Source organism: Amblyomma maculatum, chromosome 1 (genome assembly GCF_055883805.1).
Source record: "Amblyomma maculatum isolate TAMU_Amacu chromosome 1, ASM5588380v1, whole genome shotgun sequence".
In the NCBI taxonomy this organism is placed as follows: domain Eukaryota; kingdom Metazoa; phylum Arthropoda; class Arachnida; order Ixodida; family Ixodidae; genus Amblyomma; species Amblyomma maculatum.
The window spans coordinates 181,280,407-181,292,624 of NC_139344.1; the positions used below are offsets into that span (position 1 = coordinate 181,280,407).

Here is a 12,218-nt window from a genome sequence, read left to right on the forward strand (position 1 = left end):
GCCGCAAGTGATACCAGAATCAGCCTGCCGGTACCTTTCTATTCACGTACCCTTAGGCCACGGAGGCACGCTTACATGTTTATATACGTTATACGCGTGGACATGCTTGCTGCTATATGTGTATGATACATATCAGCGAGCTATGTACCCATGGTACTTGGCATTGAGACTGGAGTCACTGGGTCCAAGTCGAGGTCCATGGCGGTGACGTAGATATATGTGTATAGTACAAATCGGCGAGCTATGCAGACATGGTACTTGCATGGGGACTAAGGTGCCATTACGTCCCGGTCATGGCCCATGTCGTGAGGAAGGTGACCGTGGAACGTTAGCAGGCTACCATTTTATGGTCCTCTCGAACTTAAACAAAAAGAAAAAGGAGGAGAGGGAGCCCGGACCAGCAAAAGCTTTGTCAGGCTTAAAACCAATTAAAAATAAATAAAAGGGAGTAGAAGCTCGAGATATAAAGAAATCTAAAAAGAAGCGAAAAAAAGTATTAAAAAAAAAAACGAGGTCCATGTTGCAAGGTGGTCCACGCTGGCTTAAGAACAATAAAAATAAAAAACCAGAAGGTAGCATCCAGACCTGCAAATGAAACAAAAACAGGAACCAGAACCAGAAAAGAAGGAAACAGCAGCAAAACAACAGTCATACGAAATGACCGATAACGTACGGAGAGAGAGGCAGACGTACAAAACCCAAAACTTCAGAAAAAAGGGAGACTGAGGTAGAATAGTAAACAGGACGGTCCCCAATAATGAAGTAAAACTCGGGTGAACAATAGAGAATTGCAGTCTCCTACGGCATTGTATTCGTGGGTCTACAATTTCACAGAGAAAAAATACTAAATTAAAGAGCAGAATAATCAAACAAAAAAAAAATTGAGAAAGTGCCGACAACACAGACAAGAGGGATGGGAAGAGAAAGAATTGTAAAACGTAGACAAAACATTAAGAGAAAAAGCTATTAAATCTAGTCTGATGCGAAAAGACGTCCGTCACTAAACCAGAATATATTAACTCATTACCCATTACCGGCGACGAGGAGGGCCGAAGCGGTGGCGGTGGCCCAGTATCTTGGTCGCCCTGGGTCATGGACTGGATGAGCGTGTCGGCCAGTGGGCAGGCGCCTTACCGTCCACCCTTGGCATCAGGAATGGCCAGCTAGATGGCAAGGTGGAGAGCTGTTGCAGCTGGCTACAGTGCTGCAGCTCGATCCAATCAGCTGGAGGGAACTCAACAAACTGGACAAGGCAACGTTCCTTCCGACTAGGAAGGAATCGGGGATGGGCGCAGGGCTTCCAGCATTTTCTTGAGCTGGACCTGCTTCTCCTCATAACGAGGTACTCCTATCACCGTTGCCCTGCGCCGCACAGCGTTCCTGGGCTTGGCGTCCGTATTTAGTATCCAACACGAATTTTCGCCGACTATTACGTTCTGTGATCGCATGAATCGGCTGTGCAGCGACAGATTGTGCCGAATTGACTGCTTCCATCCGACGAAGCTTTGCTGTCGCCCCTGTTGTTGAAATATGGCATGTTGTGCACCATCTACTACTCGTAGATCTGTGACAGCATAAGGCGTTAGTCCGGTGTGCTTTTGATGACATGTGTAAACAGCTCTGCGGAGTACATGCTGCCCCAGGCGGTGCGACGCAATGAATTCTTTTTTCAGGCTCTCCTATGGACCCGCCTTCGCGTCGCCATAACTGCTGGGCATCGGGAACAACCAAGTGCTGGAGAAGGGACACGTCTCCGGCTCGAAGCGTGACCCTTCATCAGCCAGCCAGTCCATGGCGCGTGTCAGCGATCCCGTCTGGCGTAGTCCGGGATGATCCGCTCCGTAATCGAAGGCAGCCGTCCAAACGAGCACTATTCCTTTTCAAAATCATTTCACTTCAGAAAAGCCGAGCTCCAGGCAACGGGATATTATGTCCCCACTGGAAAACCTTTGGGTACCCGTCGGCATCAGGGATCGAACCTGGCACCTCTTGAATGCGAGGCGGTTGCTCTACCGCAAGGACAGCACAACGTAAATCCGCACAGAACTTCAGTATCAGCCACATGGACGGGATTCATCAGATGGCGGACCTATACTGACAAGCTCCATATGAGCTCCCGCCTCGAAGCCGATCTTAGGAAAAACACGTAACCCAAAAATTGGCTCAAAACAGAAACGTCTCCAGTAAGACACACGACAACCCTGGCCGTCAATTTCCCTCTACTATTACCCAAACACTCGATTTCAGTTCTTCTGCCCAGATGCCAGATTACACGTAAGTATTTACTGCTGAATTGGTTGCAATCAAGGCTTAAAATCAGGGACGTCCGGGGGGGGGGGGGGGGGGGGCGGGAGGGGTCTGAATCATTTAACAGGCGTCTGAAACCCCTCTGTGCTCGAATATTGTATAAGGACTGCATGAATATACATCAGGCTGCCATCTTTTTTCCTGTCAGTGGTTGCCAGAGCATTCCTTTTCTGTTGTACCGAGAATTTCTCAGATTTAGTAGGAAGCCATAAACATATTTTTTAAACCCTGAGAATAAAAATGATTTGTCCCCTTAAATTTGCATAAACCTGTGCGAGTCAGGCCACCTGCCATTTTCTCTCTCCCTCTTTATTATCCTTTCCACCCTATCTCGAACCAATGGAGACCTCACTCCGATGGAGCCAGACTAATCACTGCTCGTCATATGTTTGGCCCTCTACAAAAATATCCCTGCAAATATTACTCAAATTATTATCTAGCAGCCTGTTATTCTTATGAGCGCCGGAAGGCTCCAATACGCTTCTTTCGAGGCCGTCACTTACGGTTTTTCTTCATTGCATGCTCAAGAATTGCGTTTTAATTAGTGCCGGGGTATTGAGCCATTAGTTCAAATATAATGGGCGATTCTTAGCGAATTTAGTTATCAATAACCCTATTGCAAGTGGTGTACTGAACATTATTTTGCCATGTCCCGTTTTAAGTTTCCATATACTGCAGTCCTCAATGAGCGATAAAACCACGCTTTGCGACTGTGGACAGTGGCGATTCTGGGCCATGTCAAGATATTTAGGCTCTGGGTCCACAAGCTGAGGTGAAGGAAAGGTGAATTTATATATTATTTACAGTCATCGTACAAGGCATAACAATATAGGCACAGGTGCCGAAAGCTACTGGCTTCAAGCGACTGTCTTCACACAGGGATGGCCAGGGAGCCTCCGCACGTCCGCTTCAAGCTATGAGCACCGCACGCGACGACTCTCACGACGGTCTCACCCGCCATGCGGGAACGCCTTCTTTTATAGGCCCCTAAAGCCGTTGGAATTTGAACTACCCATTCTGGAGGTAGGAATATGGCGGCGGCCCAAGAGGTTCAATAGCGATAGCGCTGAGTCCCGCCGCGGTGCGAGGGGAGGGGATGGGGTGGAGATAAGGTACCGGCGCAGGAGGCGCTTTGTCTGCGGCATGTTGAATCATGCCTGAAAGCGAGGCTCCTCAGTACGCCGAAGTCATGAGGAATAATGGGGAATAGGGCACTCGCCGGCACCCGCACGGCTCCAGTCTTCCGCCGCAGCAAGAGCCGCGGGAACCGCAACTAGAAGCCCGATCATTACAGGACTTGGTCATTTAAATTGTTATTGAAATGTTCGGTATTGCAGCTCGAGGACATGTGAAACTTGTGTGATGCTCTTACATTGTAGAATTCCCTGCCTCAGTCCTTATTTGTGACAATATGGATTCACGCTGTCGAGTCCATGTGCGTCATGCGATGACGTGAAAACTGATATCTTCTCATGTCGAAGGTGTGCTCATCAGTGAAGAAATTGGAAATTCCTCTTGATTGCTTAGGACAGCGTTCACATTACCTGTCCTCCTCTTTTTCGGTACAACTGTCAAAGGGTATGCCATAAAACCGATGTGTGAGCTAGTCACTAGCGGTAATATTGAGACCGGTAGATTTGTTTCTTGGCACTTCTGCGTCTTGATTTTATTAAAACGTTCTAATTCGCACTTTTTATTTTCCCTCGATATATTGAATACCGTTCCCACCGCATTAGCATTTTTTCCAAAACTTTTTTACCAACACTAATTCCTAATGCATGATTATACAGTCTAAGTCGCGATCATGTATTAATCTTCTGTACCTGCACTGAACCTTGGGCAATTCCCCACTGGGACGTATGTGTCATTTGTACAGAGGTGAGAAGAATAAGAAGTAGAAAGGTTAATCCCCCCTCGCGGTCATGTGCCATGTGCCAAGGAGAACGAAGAAGAAGGCCTCCTTGTGCCCAGTCATCGCTGGCTCCCCAGTCATCGTTGCCTGCGAACGTTACTGCACTGCGTAGCATCGGATGAGAGCAAGTGCTTGAGAGCGACTGGATGATGCACCTCAAGGCTATCGACAGGCTTCTCGAGTTTCTCAGCAGCCATGGAGGTGTGGAAGCTACCAGTACCAACGCTGATCTCATGCTCAAACCGCTCACACGACACTTCTGCACCAACCCAAGTGTGCTGTTGCGAGCGCTGGAGTACTTATAAGCGCTCTTCCCAGCGCAATGCGACGCGGGCTACAGGATGCACGACCTCTATGTGCCTTCCTCCTCACCGTACCTCATCAACAAGGCCGGCGATTCCGCGCGAAAGAGTGCGCGACATCTTTCGACGGATATACAATGTCTTCAAATCATTCAAGGTGTTAAAATACCTAATGCAGGGTTTGTCATCCAGGAATGCACGCCAGTGTTCAGAGAGCTTGGAAGAACCTCGCTTCCTATTCCAAGTTATGGGCCTCTCAGTCTCGGAACCCACGCCAGCGGTTCTTCTCAAGGAAGTGGCCCAGCACATTTCAGACCTGGACGGCACAGGCAGGAATGTAACCTTTAAATGCGTCGTGCAGGCCTACGTACGCGAGGAGGAACGCGTACTCAAGTACATCGGCCAGCTCTCAGACAAGGACAGCAATGTTTTGAAGGAACGCATTAAGCGAGCGTCGCGCACTTGCCCGATGCCAATGCTGCCTCCTGAAGAGTCGCCACCGGTTCAGAATCTGACACCGCCACACCAACAGTCTGCAGTGATTTCATCGGCAACCACCATGGAGCGTAAAGCTGAGCCAGATGAGGTGGTGCACAGGAGCGTCCTCTGGAACACGTCCGCTGTCTCTGGACGTGACTCTAAGCTCGGAGTTGGAGATGATGTAGCAGGCTGCTTCGGCTCCACTCAACGGCGCCAACCTACAGGAAGTGGACACCGATTTCATTTTGTCTGAACCTGCTATACAGTGCCCTGCAAGGGACAGGTACCAGCTTGCCAAGCCATCACTTACGCAGGCTTGCGCTTGATGTATATTTCCTGGCCATACTTAATTTTCAGCTCACATCGCAGCAGATACCTTCCATACTCGAAGGCCTGGCTCAGGTGGATGGCCTGTTGGACAATGATAGGGGTTCGGTGTCCCTGAGCTTTGTCGACTAGCTAATGGAAACGCTTTCTGTGCAGTATCAGCTACTGCGCGACAAGCTCCGCACCGACGACCTTGTCAAGACAGATGTGGTCAACGTTTACCGGAAAATTGCTGCTTTGCTTCTCAATGTGTTTGATGGCTGTCCATTGGGCGACGGGTGAGACACGCCATCCTGAAGGAACTGCTGCCCCATTTTTTGATGGTGCCCTATAGACAAGAACATCGATCATCAAGCTCCTCCAGGAACCTCAGATGCAGCGTTCCATCAATGACATAATTATAGTTTATATTTAGTTTCCTTCTTTATTACGTGAAGTAAATTATTTCAGCTATTTGTAGTATTCTTCAGACACGGTGGGTCTCGAGTGACAGGGCAAAGGGCGATGCTTTCTGCCAGCAGAGGGCCCTGTCACACATATACATATCGGCAAGTGCAAATGATTGAATAAATTGTTATATAAGCGCTAATGATAACAAACACAACATAATTACACAAATGTTCTCATATGTATACATTTTTGCAAGTAAGAGTGAAAATACGTTTGTCATTGAATGCGGCAGCATGTATAGCTTTGAAAAACTTTCGAAAATACCCAGGCTATCTAAATTACTGCATATCTAGGAAATCTGGGTGGGCGTTCCGAAGGTTCGGAATTAAGTACTTCATTATTTGGTTACCATAACTCGTTCTTACAGCAGGCAGTTTGAACAAGCTATGTCTCATATCGTGCCGTGTATTAGATGGCAAGTGTAAGGCGTGTAGTGTTTGTAATCGGCATCTAGCCGAATGTTACCACTCTGGTGGCCACTATGGAATAAAAAGCATGACGGCTTAACTAACAGGCTTGCTTCATCAGTGTCTCGCCCAATCTAATCAATCGGACCCCATTCAGTTTGCGGGAACTCTAAGATGGTGTCAGAAGTGCTCTTTTATCTCATGTGGGTACCCCTACATCAAGAGTCAGTCCGTCCAGTCACCCATCAGCAACAAGCGGCTACCGGCAATCGTAGCCATGGCACATGTGCTCCCTGCCTTCCCAAGTTTTGACCTGCGCACTACCGACGACAACAATATTGGTCACGAATGGACGAAGTGGATAGAAAGGCTCGAAAACTTTCTTTTAGCTTGCGATATCTCGGCAGATGCACGCAAAAAAGCGCTCCTCCTGCACTACGTCGGTGAAGAAGTCTACGACATATATCGCTCGCTCCCCGAGTGCTGCGCAAGGTGCGACGGCTACAAGCACGACCCAAACCACGCAGAGTACATCGACGCCAGAATATGATGCCGCTCGAGCGAAACTGAATGCATATTTTGCGCCGCGAGTGAACTCAACATTTTCTCTCTATAAATTTCAAGCTCAGCAAAGCGTTGGTGAGTCACTGGACGCCTTCTATGCGCGCCTCCGGCAGCTTTCTCGCCACTGTAACTTCGAAAACGTCGATTCTGAAGTCAAGAACCAAATCATTCTCGCCACAACGTCGTCTCGCGTGGATTGGTGCAACTGAATGAAGATCGGACGAAAACAAGACAACAGCTGATTGCTGAGCTTAGAGGTCAGATTAGAAGCCACGAAGACTTCAACTGATGTGAAAGAGGGCGGCATGAATGCTTGTTCCACAGAGACAAGCTGTCGTCTCCAGAAATTTATGTGGCAAAATATTATTTGTGTGTATAATAATCATAATTGGCTACATCGTCCGGGTGCCTTACATTTAATTTCAGCTTTAACGCGATAGCGTCAAAGGTCCAGTTCACCGGAAATACGGTGCTGGCATTGGCTTTGTGAGCGATAAATAGCGAGTATATATGACACTGTCAGAAAGCTGCTTGAAGCTGACGCGGCTACTGTTGCCTGACGTTACGTTTGGCAGGAGCTGCACACATGGGTCCTTCTTTCATATGAGAGAGTGGTATCAGCTGGTGTCTGGGGTTTACCCAAAGCGACACAGTCTATGTGAGACTCAAGTCATATCTGAATCAGCCTGCCAGTACCTTTTTAGTCACATGCCCCTAGGCCACGGGGGCACATTTGTATGTTTATAAACTTTGTATGCGTGACGTGCTTGCTGCTAACAAAGCACTGCGGCGACGTAGATGTACGCGCATAGTACAAATCGTTGAGCTGTGTACACATGATACTTGTGTCACTGGGTCCTGGTCGAGGTCCAATTTGTGGGGAAGGTAGCCGTTGAACGTTAGCAGACTGCCTATTATCTGCGATGCGGAGGGCCCCAGCGGTGGCGGTGGCGCAAGTCATGTTGTTCGACCTGGGTAATTGGACTGCATGAGCGTGTCTGTCAGTGAGCAGGTGCCGTATGGGTCCACCCTTGGCGTCAGAGGCGGCCAGCCAGATGGCGAGATGGACATCTGTTGCAACTGGCTGCATTGCTGCAGCTCGATCCAATCAACTGGAGGCGACTCAAGAAGCGGGCGTTCCTTCCAACGAGGACGGACTCGGGTATGGGCGCAGGGCTTCCATCATTTTCTTGAGCCTGCCCTGTTTCTTCTCATAGCGAAGTGCTCCTATTTTTGTAGCCTTGCGCCGCATAGCGTTCCTGGGCTTGGCGTCCGGATTTATACCCCTGTTACACGGGCGTTTTCAACGGCAGTTCAGTTGGCGGTCAGTTTAACTGAACGGCAGTTAGCGATGTTACACGGCAGCGCCAACTGCAGTTGAAATCTCAACTGCGGTTCAGTTCAACTGAGGTCGGCGGTCCCAGTTGAACCAGTCAACTGACAAGGTGGCTGTCAGCGGACGCACCGCATCGACCGAGTCGGCGGCCGCTGTGCGTTCTAAAATCACATGAAAGGTTGCTGCCTTAGCTAACGCAAGTCCTAGCCTGCAACTTTAAATACTCAAACGAGTGTCAAAACACAAGCGCGCGAAGCGGCAGCAAAAGACGATTAAGCAGCGAAGCCAGACGCCATGGCCAGACGCACCTCAAATGGATTGACTTGGCTTTGTGTCGAGTTCATTTGTTCCATACTCGAAAAAGAAAACTCGTGCAAAATGTGCAATTTAATAATATAAAGTGCGCAAATGTTGTACAAAGTAATTTATATATGAAAAATAAAGCACTTTTTTTAGTAAGAATTGCTTGCATGTGGAGGATCACGTGATTCTGGGGGTCAACTGAGGTTCGCGATATGTTCCGTGTAACTACAGTCGACTGCCGTTCAGTTCAACGTCAGTTGGAACGCTGAACTGTGATTTAACTGAACGGCAGTTGAAATTGTCCGTGTAACACGGGTATTAGTATCCGCCCCGAGTTACTGACGGCGCTTAAGTTCTGGACTCGCATGCATCGACTGTGCAGAAAAAGATTGTGCCGGACCTAGTTTTTCCAGCCGGCGCTGCTGTGTCTGTCGCCCTTGTTCTTGAAATATGTTCTGCACCATCTCACAGATCTGTGACAGCGTAAGGCGTTGCTTGGGTGCTCATTTATGGCACTCGTAATCAGGTCAGCGTGGTATATGTTGCCCCAGGCAGTGGGGCGCTATAAATTTTTTTTCAGGTTCTTCTGTGGACCCGCCTTCGCATAGCCATAATTTCTGGGTCCCGGAAACGACCAAATGTTGTGGAGAAGGCACATGTGTTTGGCTCGAACCCTGATGAGTCATCAGCCAGCCAGTTCATGGCGCGTGTCAGCGATCACGTCTGGCGTAATCCAAGATGATCCGCTCCGTAATCTAAGGCAGCCGTCCAAACGCACACTATTCCTTTTCCCAATCATTTCACACCAGAAAATTTGAGGACTAGGCAACGGTATAGACACCGTGCAGAAACCCAGAGGGCAGCACTTGCGGCGAACAGGCAGCGCCACGAGTGAGCGCCGGAACAGTTTGATAGGGAGACGCACGGCCGGCGCGGCCGCCTGGGCTGGGCGCGCGCTTGTAGAAGGCGGCCTGCGCAGCGAAATGGTAGCAGTTGCAGCCTGCTCGAGTGACGTAGAGAAGCACAAACAATGCGAGAGCCACACGACACAAGACGCAGAGACAGGGACGAGCCCTGGCCGCCCGCTGGGCGTTTATTTCTAGGCTGGAAACACGCAAAACGGAAGACGACAGGAGAAGCACTCGCAGTTGGAAAAGGCCGAGCAAAAAGAGGGTGGAAGGGTGGGGGGGCGTAAAAAACGCGGCAAAAATGTAGAAAATGCAAAAAACATTTGTGGCGAGCGCCCCTCCTCCCAAGTGTGGTACAGCTTCACAAAGGCCAGCTCGAATGCCCCAAGCTGGAATGGTTGAGAAAAAAAATAAAAAAAAAAAAAGAAAAGCTGCGGGGAAACGAGCGGCCGAGAAGGATGGAACGAGTGTGGGAGAAAAATAGGAATAGATGTAGTCGAAAAAGAGAAAAAGCCTAAAAAGAAGCGACAAGCCTCAAAACTTGAGAACACGATTGCCGGGGCCTGAAAATGCCGCAGTCATATTATGCAGACAGATTTTGAAGAGCTTTAGCTGTTTTCTGATGAGGCGGTTGCCACTTTTCTCGACGATAAAGGAAAAGATGGCAGATGGCACGCAATCGCTGATACAGCGACACAGCTATGAGAATGGAAACTCCAATACTGCTCAAGCGATCTACAGTTTAATACGCATGCATGTCTTCTCTCTGTCACATGTCAGAATTGTAGCATGCTTAATTTTCTTTTTCGCTGAAAGAACGTCCTGCCTCATCCGGACTTGAATGCTAGTTTTCTTTCGTTTTTTTTTTTTTTTTTTTTTAACGATCCTTAATGCCTTTTTAACGGTACTTTCAAGTCCTCTGCCACAAAGTTAAGTTTTGACAGGGGAAGGCAACAGATGGCAGCCAGCCGCTCGACAAATTTTTTGGAGCAGGATGGCATGTATTGAATGCAAGATCTGTTCAGAGTGTCCACGAATAAGTAAAAAAAGAAAATAACTTTGATTTCCTTTGCTTATTTTTTACTATAGTCTCAATTGAGCAGTATCGCATGAGAAACAGCTTAATTATCATTCGGGGTTCAATAGCTCAGTAGACATCGAAATGTCATTAGCACAACTAAATGAATAAAGCGTATGGAATGGCAGACAGGGGCTTTATGAATCACATCTACAGAGGAGGGCGAGGAAAAAAAAATAACGTCAGGCTGGCGGACGGACAAAGGAAGCTGCCCAAGAGGAGAAGGAATGTAGCGGCATAAGCGTGGAAGGAAAGGGAGTAGAAAGAAAAAAAGGAACGAGCTGAGAGGAAGGAAAAAAATAATGCAAGCAAGCAAGCAAAAGAAAAGTTGCCAAGGTAATTTCGCGAAACTAATGCGCAAAACATAGTAAATGCGCCATTAAAACGCTCCATTCCTGTTGATTACTGTCTGCATTGTACTAGTGCTTATGCAAGCTATCGTAGACAGGGAAATATAGACCACAGGACAGCATAAATAAACATTATGCAATGAACAACTGCATCCACGAGCGCGGCCCACTGGGCGCGCACGGCGGTCCTAGTAGCGCTGATGCCAATGAGATGCCCAATTTCTTTAAATATTATTCTTTTTGCAGGTTGAGAAAGGATGTTAATGCAGGTAAAGGTACAGTGTGTCCTCTTTCGGGAAAAATGCTTCGCGGTAAATCTGGACGCGGCAATACCCGGGCATGATTACCAGCTCACTGCCCGGTGGAAGGCAGCGATTCGCACTTAGCGTCGCTTCGCTTCGTAAAGCTTATTCGGTGACGCGAAAAATATTTTATCAGGCCAGTGAAAATGTGTGCAACAGCAGCAATTCAAGGACTGCAACCTAGCAATTCATTTGTGACCATAGAATGCCGCGAATCGAAAGAACGAACGGCGAATGCACCCCACGCACAGCAGATCCGCCGCGTCTCTGCTGCACGGCCGGGCGCACGTATCCCTACCAAACTGTTCTTCCCGCCGCGAGGGGCGCGCGCGTCGCACCCCGAGTTACTCCTGCACGGTGCCTATATCCTGTCCCCATTGGAAAAAAGGTGGATACCCGGAGGCATCAGGGATCGAACCTGGCACCTCCCGAATAAGAGGCGGTTGCTCTACCGCAAGGACACCACATCAAAATGTCGAACAAAAGAACTTTAGTATCAGTCACATGGGCGGGATTCATCATCAGACGGTGGACCTAAATTGACGCGGTCCGTATGGGCTCCTGCCACGAGGCCGATCTTAAGAATTACACGCAATACTGTTACGAGTTGGTGGACCGAGCAATGCCGAGAGGCGGACCGGCTCGGCCGTCGCCGTCAACGGCTAGGCTCCAAGAAAGGGACAATGATGCACCGCGCTCCACTGCGCAACGAACTACGACTTCCCGAGCCGTGTCCTTTTTATTGCCTTGCTGCCTCGCAAGTTCTCTCGCGCCGGCACAGGGTGGCGCCACGAACAAACACGAACCGAAACTGTAACAGTCCTCCCCCATTAGTTTGTTCAAGAAGAGATTATGGAGAGTAGCGCTGCGCTGGCTTGCGGCTGCAACTGAGGCGTGTTGCACGCTGACTTGGGAGAGTTCATAGTCGTCTCTTCTGTAGCACCAGTCACGTTCACAGTTGTCTCTTCTGTGCCACTAGTAGCACTCATGGTGGGGTCAGACTCCACAGAAACAGCCAAGCTGGTGTCACGCTCAGTTGATAGGTGGCTGGAAACGCCCTGTGTTCCAGTAGGTCCAGGCCTCTATAATAGTCCAGTGGTTGGCTCAGCGATTTCTTCGACTTGAGGACGTAAGTGGTCGCCATGCCTATGCCAGAGTACCGTTATTGAGACAGACTGTAGCTGCTGACTGA

The 12,218-nt window shown here is 48.9% G+C and overlaps 2 pseudogenes; both read right to left on the reverse strand.

Moving 5' to 3' along the window:
• Positions 1 to 269: 269 nt before the first annotated feature.
• LOC146205043 (forkhead box protein O-like) lies at positions 270 to 1,793 on the reverse strand (annotated as a pseudogene).
• Positions 1,794 to 5,307: 3,514 nt separating this feature from the next.
• On the reverse strand, positions 5,308 to 12,015 carry LOC146205044 (forkhead box protein O1-A-like; annotated as a pseudogene).
• Positions 12,016 to 12,218: the final 203 nt, after the last annotated feature.